Raw genomic sequence first — 13194 nt, 5'->3', positions numbered from 1 at the left:
GGAAACAGGGGAATATTGGGGGGCGGGGTTGCTTAGAGTGTGGGGATGATCAATAGTGGCTTGATACTGAGGTGGGCATATCAAGTAGTGAATTTTATATTTTTCTGTAATTGAGGGTAAAGCTAAAGACTAAAGATACAAATCTGGGAATTGTCATCAGTGTGTCGATGATATTTAAACGCAGGAGACTAGATAAAGTTCCCTAGTGAGCGAGTATAGATGAAAAGAAGATGTTCACAGACTGAGCCTTGGGGCTAGCTGACAGAAGTTGAGGAGAATAATCTGGCCTGAGAATGAGAGTGGGTGCAGTGAGGGAGAAGAGAAGTAAGGTGAGTGGTAAGGCTTCAAAGTCCAACGAAGAAAGCTACTTTATTAAAGAGGTAGTGATGAAAACTTTCAAAAGCTGCTCATCAAGTGTAGTTAACAAAAGAAAAAGTAAAAATCACCTTTAAACACATAAAAATAAGTTAATTGTACACAATAGAAAGAAATGCTATTTTAAACTGCATTGAACAACCACTTATTATCTATCCGGTTGGTAAGCATTCAGAGTTTTGGCCACATTCCCCGATGAAGAAGTTGTGAGGAAACAAATATTCATATACAGACGGTGGGAGTGAAAAATGGTTAAACCCCTCTGCAGAGAAACTGAGCAATAATTAGAAAAATGATATATGCATTTACCCTTGACCCACTCACATCAAGGAATCCACTCTATTTTGCTCTGGAAAAAATATACAAAATGTATGACTGCTGACTAATTTTCAGTACCATTAAAACAACAACTACCCACAGTTACAACTAACAAAAAACCCAGGAGGAAGCTAATCTGCTTAAAAGAGACATTAAACAAACAAAACAAAACAAAACACTAAATACCAAATTTAGTGTGTTGACCTTGTCTGGATCCTCCTTAGAATAAAATAAGTATGCAAACACTTTTTTGAGTTAATTGAGGAAATTTGGTTATGGACTGGATTTTCTTTTATTGTTAATTTCATTACTATTCCTTCTGTTAGACTTGGTAATGAATTTTGGGGTTTTTGCTGGAAAATGATTATAATTTTAGAAACATATTGAAGTAGATAGTGATGAAATACCATAATACTGGAAACTTGCTTTAGCATATTCATCTTTATGAGCTTTAAATACTTCAGCGAATGAAAAAAGGAAAATGTGAAAAAATCTTGATAATGGATTTGAATGATAGGTAAGGGGCTTAGCAGTATGTCTTCCAGATTTATCCATGTTTATCATATTTGGCAGGATTTCCTTCTTTTTAAAGGCTAAATAATATTCCATTGCACGTATTTACCACATTTTCTTTCTTGATTTATCCATCTGTGGACATTTTGGTTGTTTCCATGTCTTGGCTATTGTGAGTAATATTGCAATGAACACGGTAGCACAGATAACTCTTTGAGATTCTGCTTTCACTTCCTTTGGATATATACTCAGAAGTGGGGTTGCTGGATCATATGGTAGTTCTATCTTTAATTTTTTGAAGATACTCCATACTTTTCTCCATAGCAGCTGCACCATTTTACATTTTCTCCAATAGTGTACAAGTAACAGAAGGACAAATACTGCATGATTCCAATTATATGAGGCATCCAAAATAGTCAAACTCATAGAAAGGAAAGAAGGAAAAGAGGAGCTGCCATTTAACTGCATGAAGTTTTAGTTATGCAAGATAAATTCTAGAGATCTGATGTACAGCATTATGCCTGTAGTCAACAATATTATATTGCACACTTAAAAATCTGTTGAGAGTAAATCTCATGCTAAATGTTCTTACTACAAAACAAACAAATATGCAAAAAAAAAAAAGAATATGTAGGACTATATGGGGTTTTATTGTATTACTATTTCTAATCTTATATATATGTGTGAAAAATCAATAATAATTTTTAAAGTTGCTGATATTAAGTAAGTAACGAGTAAAAATTGGGTGTTGAAATTGTCATTGCAAAGGTGACCTTCATAAGAGCTTTCTCAGTGGCCATCGAGGGGTTAAATACTGGTTTGTATAGGTACAGAAGAAAGGAATTATCAAGAGAGACTGTGGATGAGTTTCTTGAAGAATAACATAGAAGGGACCAAAGAAGTGGACAATGATGTGTGAAATCAAATTCTGTTTTTTAAAAAAATTTGAATTGAGTTGTTTCACCATGTTTTGATGAAATCTGATTATGCTCTCCCCATAAGAAAACATAATTAGAAGTTCTTTTGAAAACATGTAATCAGGATGAAGGGGTTAGAAAAATTGAAAAGGAGAACATTTTGTGTTTATCTCAAAATGGGAATGGTTTTGCCAGAGAGAACAAAATACCTGAATCCCCTTAGGTAAAATGCTCTCATCCCTGGACACATGGATATACCAATGTCTCTACCCTTATTATTTCTCTCTAGTTCTCTGTAGGTTACTAATACCTTTCTATTTGATACGTTCTTTTCTTTATAGATATGACTACATTCAATTTTGTCAAAGAATGTCTTGACCTCAGAGTACTGTTTCATAGGGAGACTGCATAACTCTTCCCTGGAACATTATTAATTAACCTCAACTTTAACTCTCCAACAGTGATACTAGTTTCTTTAAAAATAATGGCACAATAGTGACTTATTACTTTTTTTCTCCCGTTATTTATTTTTGTAAATAGGCTCCATACCCAACATGGGGCTTGAACTCACAACTCTGAGATTAAGAGTCACACACTCTACCAACTGAACCACCCAGGCACCCCAGTAACTTATTACTTCTTGAAGAAGTCCTTATTTTATCCCCTGTATATGAATAACAAATGAAATTTGGTAACAAACTACTAAGTAATGCCTCAAAATGTAAATGAGCAGGAATTAAAAGTCATCAGACTAATAATCTTTATTAACTTGTGGAATATAACTAATATTTAAACTTGTATTAAATATTACAATATTATATGTTTTTTCATCATGCTACCTTGTCGAGAAAATGTTAACAAGAATAGGTTTGGTAATTTTAAATTTCTTCTTTTGGTGGTTAAACGATTCAGCTTAAATATAGTTTTCCTCCCCGAAATTCCAAAGTTAAATAAAAATGTTTAAATATGGAATGAAAAATCCATAAAGGTACAATGAATTTACAGAGATGAAACAATGTAGAGAATGATTAAAAAAAAATCTAAGTCAGGAAGATACCTATTCCTGAATGTATTTAACTTTTTGTTTTAATTTTATCTCCTCCCTCATCATCATTCTAAAAATAGAGTTGCTGCTGGTGCCTGGGCAGCCCAGTCGGTTAAGCATGGGACTCTCGGTTTCACCTCAGGTCGTGATCTCAGCTTCATGAATTTGAGCCCCATGTGGGGGCTCTGTGCTCATCATGGAGTCTACCTAGGGTTCTCTCTCCATCTGCCTCTAACCACCCCCCTCTAAAATAAATAAATACACTTTAAAAAAAAATAAAAATAAAGTTTCTTCTTATGCTTGTTCTTGCAATGGCTTTCATATTAAAAGGTAGTTTCACAATTACCTTATTTTAAACAACAGAATACTATTTAGGTAAGACACACTCTTCTAGAATGACCTCAATGAAAACCGATGTTCATTTTGAATGAGACCATCAATTGCAATTCAAAAAAAAGTCAAAGGAATTTAACAAGTTTGATTGTTCTCCCAAAGTGTCAATATCTCCATTGCAAATAGGTGCATAATGTTTTAATTAAGTTCTTTAAAGAACACATGATAGAACTGTTTTGGGATTTATTATAGTATAATAAGTGGTTTATATTTTGAGATCACATATTCACACTTATAAGATAATGTTTTCAAAAAAGTGGTCTTAATATTCTACATGTAGGATCAGATCTCCAGAGGCAGTATCAGTCCTAGCTTGAAAAGGTGCTATTTTTCACAACACAGATAGAAGTGAAGATGATGTAGCCTTAAAAATGTGTTACATGGCTCTAAAACTTGCCCTTATTTTGACAAAGACTGTGACATTAAAGATGCATTTGCAAAGATTCACTACAATTTTTAATGAAATGTAGCAGTAGGAAAAAAGAAATACTTTTAAATGAATACATTTTAATATAATTTTAATAATAATGATGGACAATTATGCAAACTTTAACATTTGATTTGTCCCCTGATGACTGGCACCTCTCAAAGTCGTCATCATCTCAGGAATTGCCATCTTCATTTTTATACTTGCTCAGGTCCTGGACCTTGGGATAGTCTTGAATTTTCTCCTTCTTTCACACCCTACATCTAACTGTCACAAAACCCCACTGACTGTATGTTCAAGAGACATTTGGAATCCTACCATTTCTCCTCATCACTTTTGTGCTTATGCATGTTCAAGTGTCTGCCAAATCTTGCCCAGATTACTGCAGCAGGCTCTCACCTGGTCTTCCTGCTTTTACTTTTCTCTTCCCTTAATAATCTAAAGTAATGTAGCAGCCAAAGCAATACTTTTATATATTTTTTTAAAGATTTTTTTGGGGGGGAGGGACAGAGGAAGAGAAAGAGGGAGAAAGAGAATCTCAAACAGACTCCCCGCTGATTGCAGAGCCCAATGCAGGACTCAGTCTCATGACCCTGAGATCATGACCTGAGCTAAAACCAAGAGTTGGACACTTAACTGACTGTGCCACCCATGCGCCCCACCAAAGTGATCCTTTAAAAACAGAAGTCAGATCATGTTAATTCTCTGCTCAAAATAACTCTATGAACTATTTCTCTCAGTGAAAAACCAAACTGTTAGAAACAGTTTATAAAACTCTTTTGTTCTGACCCACTACTAACCCATCGATCCATTGCTGGTACACTGGCCCTCACTTTCAAAGCTGCAGCCAGGAAGACCTCCTTACTTTTTCTCAATACAGCAAACACAATCCCACCTACGGACTTTGCACTTGCTGTTTCCTCTGCCAAGAATGTTCTTTCTCAGAAACCCAATTTATTCTTTCCCTGATCAAATGTCTCGTTATTAGAACTACCTTCTCTGGTAATTTTATAGGAAAATATATTGTACATTTCCTGTCTGAGACCTGAAATTATCCAATTATCCAAGTAGCCCTCTTTCCTTTTAGTGGGAGATGGTTTATAGAGATCACAGTTTGGACAAAAGATTGTCATTCTTAGTAAGTTGATCATAGTTTTTATAATTTTCCAATAAACAGCACTAGAAAATATGAATGTGTGTTCTATCTATCTATCTATATCTATCTATCTATCTATCCATCATCTATCTACCTACCTACCTACCTATCTATCATCTATCTATCTGTCATCTATTATCTCTCTACATAAATATAAATATGCATGGAAAAGTTATTGATAAATATTTTAAAAATAAAATATCTGATTTTACATGAAATTTCTGTTCATATTCAGTATAACTTAACCTTTCTTTTTTATTTGCATATCTCCTCTCCCCCACATTGAACATCCTGAATTGCAAGGATACTGGGGATGATAAAATTAGAATTGTTGATTTTATCCTACATTACACACACAGCATCTTTAGAATAATAATACCAACATTAGCACCAATTTAGTTTAAAAAGGAGGTTTTTGCAAATGCTCTACCCATTCTGTCTTATTTATTCACAGTTGTATTATACCCAGTGTCAGAACATGCAGACAGAACATTCTATACTCTCTTTTTTATGTCCCCATTGATTTTGATTCTATAGGTAAATCACTAATCTCTAATCTCTACCACCAGTTCTTATGTCAAGGTCTTTGCAGTAATTTTGGTTGTCTAAAGGTCATTATTTAGTAAATTTTGAGTTAAGACTCATCAGAAAATCATTACCTGAGACCTTGCATGCTGGTGACAAATTTTCTGTGCACTGTGTAACTTGGCAGTAATCTTGACTACATATAAAATCATTATCATTTCTTTTTTCACTTCTTTTGATTTATAAAATGTTTCTATTTTTAAAAAAAAATCTTCTATTTCCCTTAAGATACTGGCTAGTTATTTGCTCTTCTCATTCATTATTTCAGACGCAATTTCTTTTTTTAATTTCTAATTCTTCCCTGATTCTATCACCCCATTTCTGAATTACACTGTTCTTTCATATTTCATTTCATTTCATTACATTTTCTTTGTTTTTTTAGAAAGATTTATTTATTTATTTTAGAGAGAGAGAGAGAGAGGATGAGAGTGGGAGGGAAGGGAGGAGGCAGGGAGAGAACCTCAAGCAGACTCCCCACTGAAAGCAAGCCCCATATGGGGTTTGATCCCATGACCCTGAGATCATGACCTGAGCCAAAACCAAGAGTTAGATGCTCAACTGACTGAGCCACCCAGGCGTCCCATTTTTTTAAAAGAAAGATTATTTATTTGAGAGAGAGAGAGTTCTCATATTCTAAATGACTTTTCCTTTGTCTTTTGATCTGTTTTGATGTACTGATGTTTTGTGGCCATTTCTTCCAACCTGCCTTCATTGTCTTTATGGATGTCATTTCTTTTGTCTCAGTCTGTCTTTCTGTCTTACAGTAATTTTGGATGGGAGTCACTTTTGTTGTATTTGTGTTTATGAAATTGATTTCATTAAATTTTAAGATAGCATTTCTAACTTGCATCTAAATTTCTCTCATCTGTTGTTTTTATGAAGAGTTGAAGAATACAGCAATTTATGTAATGAGAATTCCTAATTGATTCTCTCCTTTGATTTATTCTGTCTCCTTTTTCTTTTGCCTCTATTATTTTCATTTTGAGTTTTAGTCATAGACATTTCTCCTGAGCATAGATTATTGTCATGGAAAAGAGATTAGACAGTTCCCGGAGTTCATAGGATGTAGAATGCTCTACATCTTTGGACCTTATCATAGACAACAGGTTCTCACTCAACCGTACACCCTCCTAGTTTCGCTGCTATTCTCAAAATGATTTGTTGAGCTTTCATGTAAGTACCTGTTGGTTACTTGGTAGTTCTCAAGTTTTATTAGATGCCCCTTTGCTTCCTTATCCTATTGTCATGCAAACATCAGGTATCAGGGGTCCGTCCCCCCCACATGCTTGCATTTTGGTAATCATGAGTGTACATTGTCAACTTTTCCCCCTGTAGATATTGTCCATATCTTTTTGTTGCCCTATATAGTTTGCCCTCTTTCCAGAATTCTCTTCTCATTTTAATAAACTGAATTGATGTTACATGATATCAAAATGAGGAGAAAGAAAAGAGTTATAAATCTAGAAAAAAATATGATGTTTTGTTCAAAAGTTGTGTAATTTAAAAAAGTTGTGTAATTATGGATATCTGTGAGTATCTTATTTATTGATTGATTGATGTTATTTAATCATAAAACATCACTGACCAAGAGATTGGAATAAATTTGCTCCCTTATATAGAAAATAAAGTTAAAAATCTAGGAATCTCCACTACTGCTCAACTACTGGCCTATTTTTGTTCCTGTATTTGCATCTTCCTGGGGTTGAGGAGGGACTTACTTTGTTGTGAAGTTTGACAGAATAATAGAATGCTTGCATAGTGTCTTTATGTTTTCCCTCTTACCTGTGAGAAACACACTTTGTGTTCTGAGCTTCCATACTTTTTTATTTTATTTTATTTTATTTTATTTTATTTTATTTTATTTTATTAACTTCCATACTTTCACTTTTACAGAGGAATGTCCCCAGATGAAGGGGGTGGAACACTTTGATGTGTGAAGTTTCAGGTCTGACCATAAGCAGGTATAAAGACTTTACCTGGCAGGCTTCATGGAGGAGAGCAGGCCTCCCCACACCAGACATTTCTTTCCCACTCTGCCTCCATATTCAATTCTTTTCCATTCTTAGGCCTCCCCCATCTCTCCCCTTCTGGTCCTTGAGTTCTCAAAATGTTTTGGGCCCCCTTGTCAGTGAAAGGATCCTTGCGTATGTGCTGATCCGTCTAACACTATTCCATAGGGAAGAATGGAACACAGTGGGAGTCTGCGTTGCCTCCTGGTAGCCTCCTGCTGAGATCATTGCTGTAAGTAACTCAAGTCCTGACCGTTACTTTCATTTTGACATACCTTGATGGACCACTCTGACACCTGGCAATTTGGCCCCCTCCAGCTCAGTTCAGCTCTTGACAACTGGGTGGTGAAGGGGTTCAGGTCAGGTCCCCCCAGAATATGCCACTTAGGCACGTGGATTATTTTGAGCCGAAGGCGTTTGAGACCCTGTGGGCTCAAGATAAACTCTCTCCTTTAACCACACAGAAGAATCTAAATTGGGGGTCTTTGCCAGAATAAGGGCTATTACCTGTATCATAGGGCAAACAATTAACAAACATCAGCTCTTCTTCTCGTCCTATGAAAAACACTCCTTTCCTCTGAAATCCCAGACTCCTCCTCTCTTCTTAGTTCAGAATGACATATATACCTCATTTGCCTGATTGTCTTTGGAATTGCCATGTCTGTATGGATTCCCCATAGGTAGACCTATTGAATTTGATTTTCTCCTATTAATCTGTCTCGTGTCAATTTGATTCTTAGTCCAGCTAGAAGGACCTTTGAGGGGCAGGAATTCTTGCTTCTAATCAGGGGGTAAATTTTTCTAATTCTGGGTATCTGTCTTAAGAAGTCTACTTGCCTGCACATGTATGACATTCCTAGTGATAATCTGAATTTGTCTTACTTTTCTTTCTTCTTTGGTTTAGAACCCAAGTGAGGAGACGAGGAGTGTTATACATTGACCTCCTCAAAACCCTAACATCTGCCACATTGGGCTGAAATCTTGAGGAATAAACAAGTGAAATTTAGGAAACAAAATGATACTTGAATATTAGGATTTTGTTGGGCTGGGTACATAGGGTTAGGATTCTGGTAATTTATAGCAGCTCATATAGTGCATTACTGCTGGGTTTTACTGTAGTATAATAATTAGCTTTTAACTGATAAGGCCTGGACCAACACTTTTTGGCATTTGGTCACATGTGATTTTTGACTTCCGTGTATCATTTCGGCTTATGGCAGCTTTAACCACAATTAAGGGGTTGGTTTAATCTTGCTTGGGTTGATCGTAAGGAAGAATGTCCAGGACTCCCTAAAATCATGGTGTGTGGGAGTCCATGAAGGCCATGGAGGAACAAGTTGGGAATAAAGCAATGCCTGTACTCCCACCTCTTGAGAAACAGCTGTGGCAGAATAAAATGGTACTGAGAGCTTGGAATATGCAAAAGCTGAGGAAAATCAAGGTTTTAATCTAAAGATAGGAGTCACATAACCTGTTATTAGCTTTGTCAATAATAAATTTGCTTACTTTTTCTCCATCTGTCTTACCTTTTTTTTTTTTTTTCAGTTAAAAATTCCTTAATTTTTTATTCCTGGTACCACTACCACAATTTACAGGGCAATAAACCCCGTGTAATGAAAAAGACAAAGACAAAGCTACAACAGATAAAAGACCTCAGGAATGCACATGTCATCGACACTACATCGCATTAATCAATAGCTGCACTTTTTGCAAACTGTGGCTATGACAGTCCTGGACAAGAAGTGGTTCCTGTTTAAGCTGCAGTAACTTGCCTGACTATGGATCATTGGTCCTTCTGTGGCAGATTTTTACAGTTCCTCTAATGCATTTGGGACGACTATCTCAAAGTAACCCACGGCTTTCCTGACAACTCCTCCCTCTCTCTCCTGTTAAGAACGATAGCCTTTATCTTCTGAAAAATTTTTAGTACCTTTTGCTGCCATATCCACCACTTCACCACCAGATCCATAACCATGACCTAGGGACTGCCCAAGCTTCTTCCACCGAAACTGTTCCCCCTTCATGGGTCCATAATTTGATTGCTGTTGTCCACTATAATTTCCAAAATCATTATAGTTCCCACCACCACCATAGTTACCTCCAAAGTTTCCTCCTTCATGGTAATCATCCTATCCTCCTCCACCACCACATCTGCCTCCTTGGTTTCCATATCCTGGTCCACCACCACAATCGCCTCCTCTACTACTATAACCAGGACCAACACCACAATTGCCACCATCACCTCCAAATCTGTTATATCCACCATCACCGCCTCCAGAACTATCTCTGCTACCACCACCTCCACCACTGTAGCCTCTTCTTCCACGAAGTTCCCACCACGGCCAAAGTTACCACCACCTCTAGAGTTTCCTCCATGACCCATGAAGTTGCCAGACCAACCTCCATGACCTCTCTGTGATCCAGCAGACTGCATTTCTTGGTTAGAAAGGGCCTTTTTCTCTTCACAGTTATGCCCATTAATAGCGTGGTATTTTTGAACAATAGTTTTATAAACTGTATCATGATCATTAAAAATTACAAAAGCAAATCCTCTCTTTTTCCCACTCTGCCTGTCTTCCATACTACGGTTTCAGTCTTGCCATACTTTTCAAAGTAGTCTCTCAAATTATATTCTTCTGTATCTTCTTTAATACCACCAACGAAAATTTTCTTCACTGTTAGATGGGCACCAGGCTTTATAGAATCCTTTCTAGAAAGTTCTCTTTTGTTCCACTACACGCCCATCAACCTTCTGTGGTGGGGCACACATTGCTGCAACCACCTCTTCAACACAAGAGTAAATCACAAAACCAAAACCCCTGGAACATTTTGTTTGGGGGTCTCTCATCACCACACAATCTGTAAGTGTGCCCCATTTTTCAAAATGTTCTCTTAAACCTGTAGTTTCAAAGCTCAGACCAGCAATAAACAGTTTCCTCAACTGCTCTGGTTCCTTTGGATCATGGCCCTCCTCTCCCCACTGAGGTTCTTATGTGTAAGAACTACATTGACATTTATCTGTTTGGAAGTTATGTGTAACTTAACTGCATAGGAAGGAATCTCATCAAAATTAAAAATAGCCAAATAGAGCTGAAACTGAGTATGACCAACCATACATACCAAAAGACAAAATGAACAAAATGCCAGGAAGGGCATTTAAAGAAAGGCTCAAACTAAGAAAAGGCATAGTGCTTCATTCATTATGTAGTAGGAACAGACATTAAAGATGAATAAATAAATATGGTACAATTTAGTGGAGAGCATCACAATGGTACCTTGCCATTAGAATGTCCTATTCTTTTTTTTTTTTTTCAACGTTAAAACCCTGCCTGCTTTACGTGATGCATTTCACAGGACTTTGTTAAATGATGTTACAAGTATCCTTAAATTTCTATGATATAACAGAAAATTTGGTTGACATCTAATTAGGCAACATGAAAGTAAAAGCTGAATGAAAAGATTGAAATAAGTTGAACAGCATTTGTTATTATCTGGCACTGTTAATGTTATAAAGTAACACAGAACACATTACTATAGAAAGAAAAGAAAGACAAGATTTTTCTTAAGTCGAGAGTACTTATGTTTCCTAACCAAGTCTAAAACATGATTTTGGTAGTTTAGGTTGATTCCCTTTAAGACTGACTTTTCAATTTTATTGAAATATAAAATCACATATTTTTTATTTATATATAATTGTATATAAATTATATTATTTCTGTGTAAATTCTTCTCTGAGATTTTAGTGCTATTGAGAGATACACAGTTTGTGATGATTTTTAATAGTTAAAGACATTAAAACCATGTCAGATTAAAATTATGAAATCTGATGTGAAAACAGGGATGATTTTCTTGTTTTTACAACAGTCAAATTTTGCCAATACCTTTTGGTATTCAGTTTCTGGTACTGTATCATTTTTTATTAAAGTCCAATAATTATTTGGATTATTTGATGTACTATAATATACTCACTTAGAGGTAACTCAGTATCTCTGTCTCCCACTCCCCTCCACCTATCCTGTATATCCTGCAGTGTTTCCGTATTGATTGCTGGGATGCCATCCATCCAGTCAAGCAATTCAGACACTTGGAGTCATTCTTCAGGTTTTGTTTCCCTTACTTGTTATATGCAATTGGCCAAGCTGTTTTGTAGATATTTCTTATTAAATATTTCTTATTTTTTCTCACACTTTTCTATAGCCATTATCCATAATTATGTCATTATATTTTATCTGGATTACAGAAAGGAATTACCATTATTCTCCCTTCTTTGTCTGCCCCCTGTATTCATCCTAATCTATCTGCCTCCCTCACTGTTGGCAGAATGATCTTTCTAAAATATAAATGATCATATTAATCTTCTGACTGAAGCCACTGGTAGATCCTCTTTACTAATAATATGAAGTTACATTTATTAGCTTGGCATAAAATGCTCTCCAAAATCCAATACTTATCTACAATTCCAGTCCCATTCATCATTTTTCTCTCCCTTATATCCTATACTTTAGGTATAGAAAGCCATGTTTAGGTCCCATAAAATATACTTATGCCTTTGTACATGTTATATTAGACTGGACTTCTTTTCTTCCTCTGATTGACCTCAATTCCATTTGTCCTTTAAGATCTATATTAACTTTTTTCTCTTCTTTGAAGACTTGCCCTGTCATCCTAGCCAATGTCAGATGGTTTATAGTATTTGTCATACCTGCTTAGCTTGATTTTATTGAATTCCATCTCTCTTGAATTCTACTGGCTCATGGTTTATTTATATCTCTTGTCTTGCCACATTATCTCCAAATTCTTCTATCTCTGCTTTGGTCTTTTGGCTTATAAATTTATTTTTTGTCTTAATTTCTATTTTCATAACTTTATTATGGGCTTAGTTTTCATTTACTGTGTGAAGAGATTTTTCTGGCTGATGTTTTTTATGTGCCATCTGCCTTTCCTCTTTCCTTTCTCCTTTTGTCATTGGGACATCTTACGTTCCCTTTGGTTTCTTTGTGATGATTATTTGCCTTTGTCTGAGATGCCTTCTTCTTGGATGGAGTTGTTTATAGTGAGAAGGGGGTAAAGTTTAATTTCTGGCTAATGAGAATTGTCTGTGACACAGATTGTGTGTGTGTGTGTGTGTGAGAGAGAGAGAGAGAGAGAGAGAGAGAAAGAGAGAGAGATAGAAGGGGATAGAAAGAGGGAAATATCTTTCAGGCATCACTCTTCTCCATGCAACAGAGGTTGGAGGCCATAGCTGAGCTCACAGTGTAGTCTTCACCATGCCTCACTTACAGACTTTTCTCTGAAAATCTGACTTGTCAAGTGATTTTCATTGTTCTAAACAAGGAATTATTTGCCATTAGGTGTGTGCCACTTTCTTCCGAGTAGAATTCTTTACCACATTGTCTGATGTTATTAGCAGCAACAGGCATCCCCTCCTAATGTCTCGTGACATTTCTTTTTGACCA

The 13194-nt window shown here is 36.0% G+C and overlaps 1 pseudogene; it reads right to left on the bottom strand.

Annotated features, from left to right (window-relative positions):
* Positions 1-9661: 9661 nt before the first annotated feature.
* Positions 9662-10654, bottom strand: LOC103661460 (annotated as a pseudogene).
* Positions 10655-13194: the final 2540 nt, after the last annotated feature.

The sequence above is a fragment of the Ursus maritimus genome, unplaced genomic scaffold (assembly GCF_017311325.1).
Source record: "Ursus maritimus isolate PB19 unplaced genomic scaffold, ASM1731132v1 scaffold_9, whole genome shotgun sequence".
NCBI classification, from domain to species: domain Eukaryota; kingdom Metazoa; phylum Chordata; class Mammalia; order Carnivora; family Ursidae; genus Ursus; species Ursus maritimus.
The sequence above is the reverse complement of the archived record's forward strand: the minus strand, read 5'-3'. Positions and strand labels throughout refer to the sequence as shown.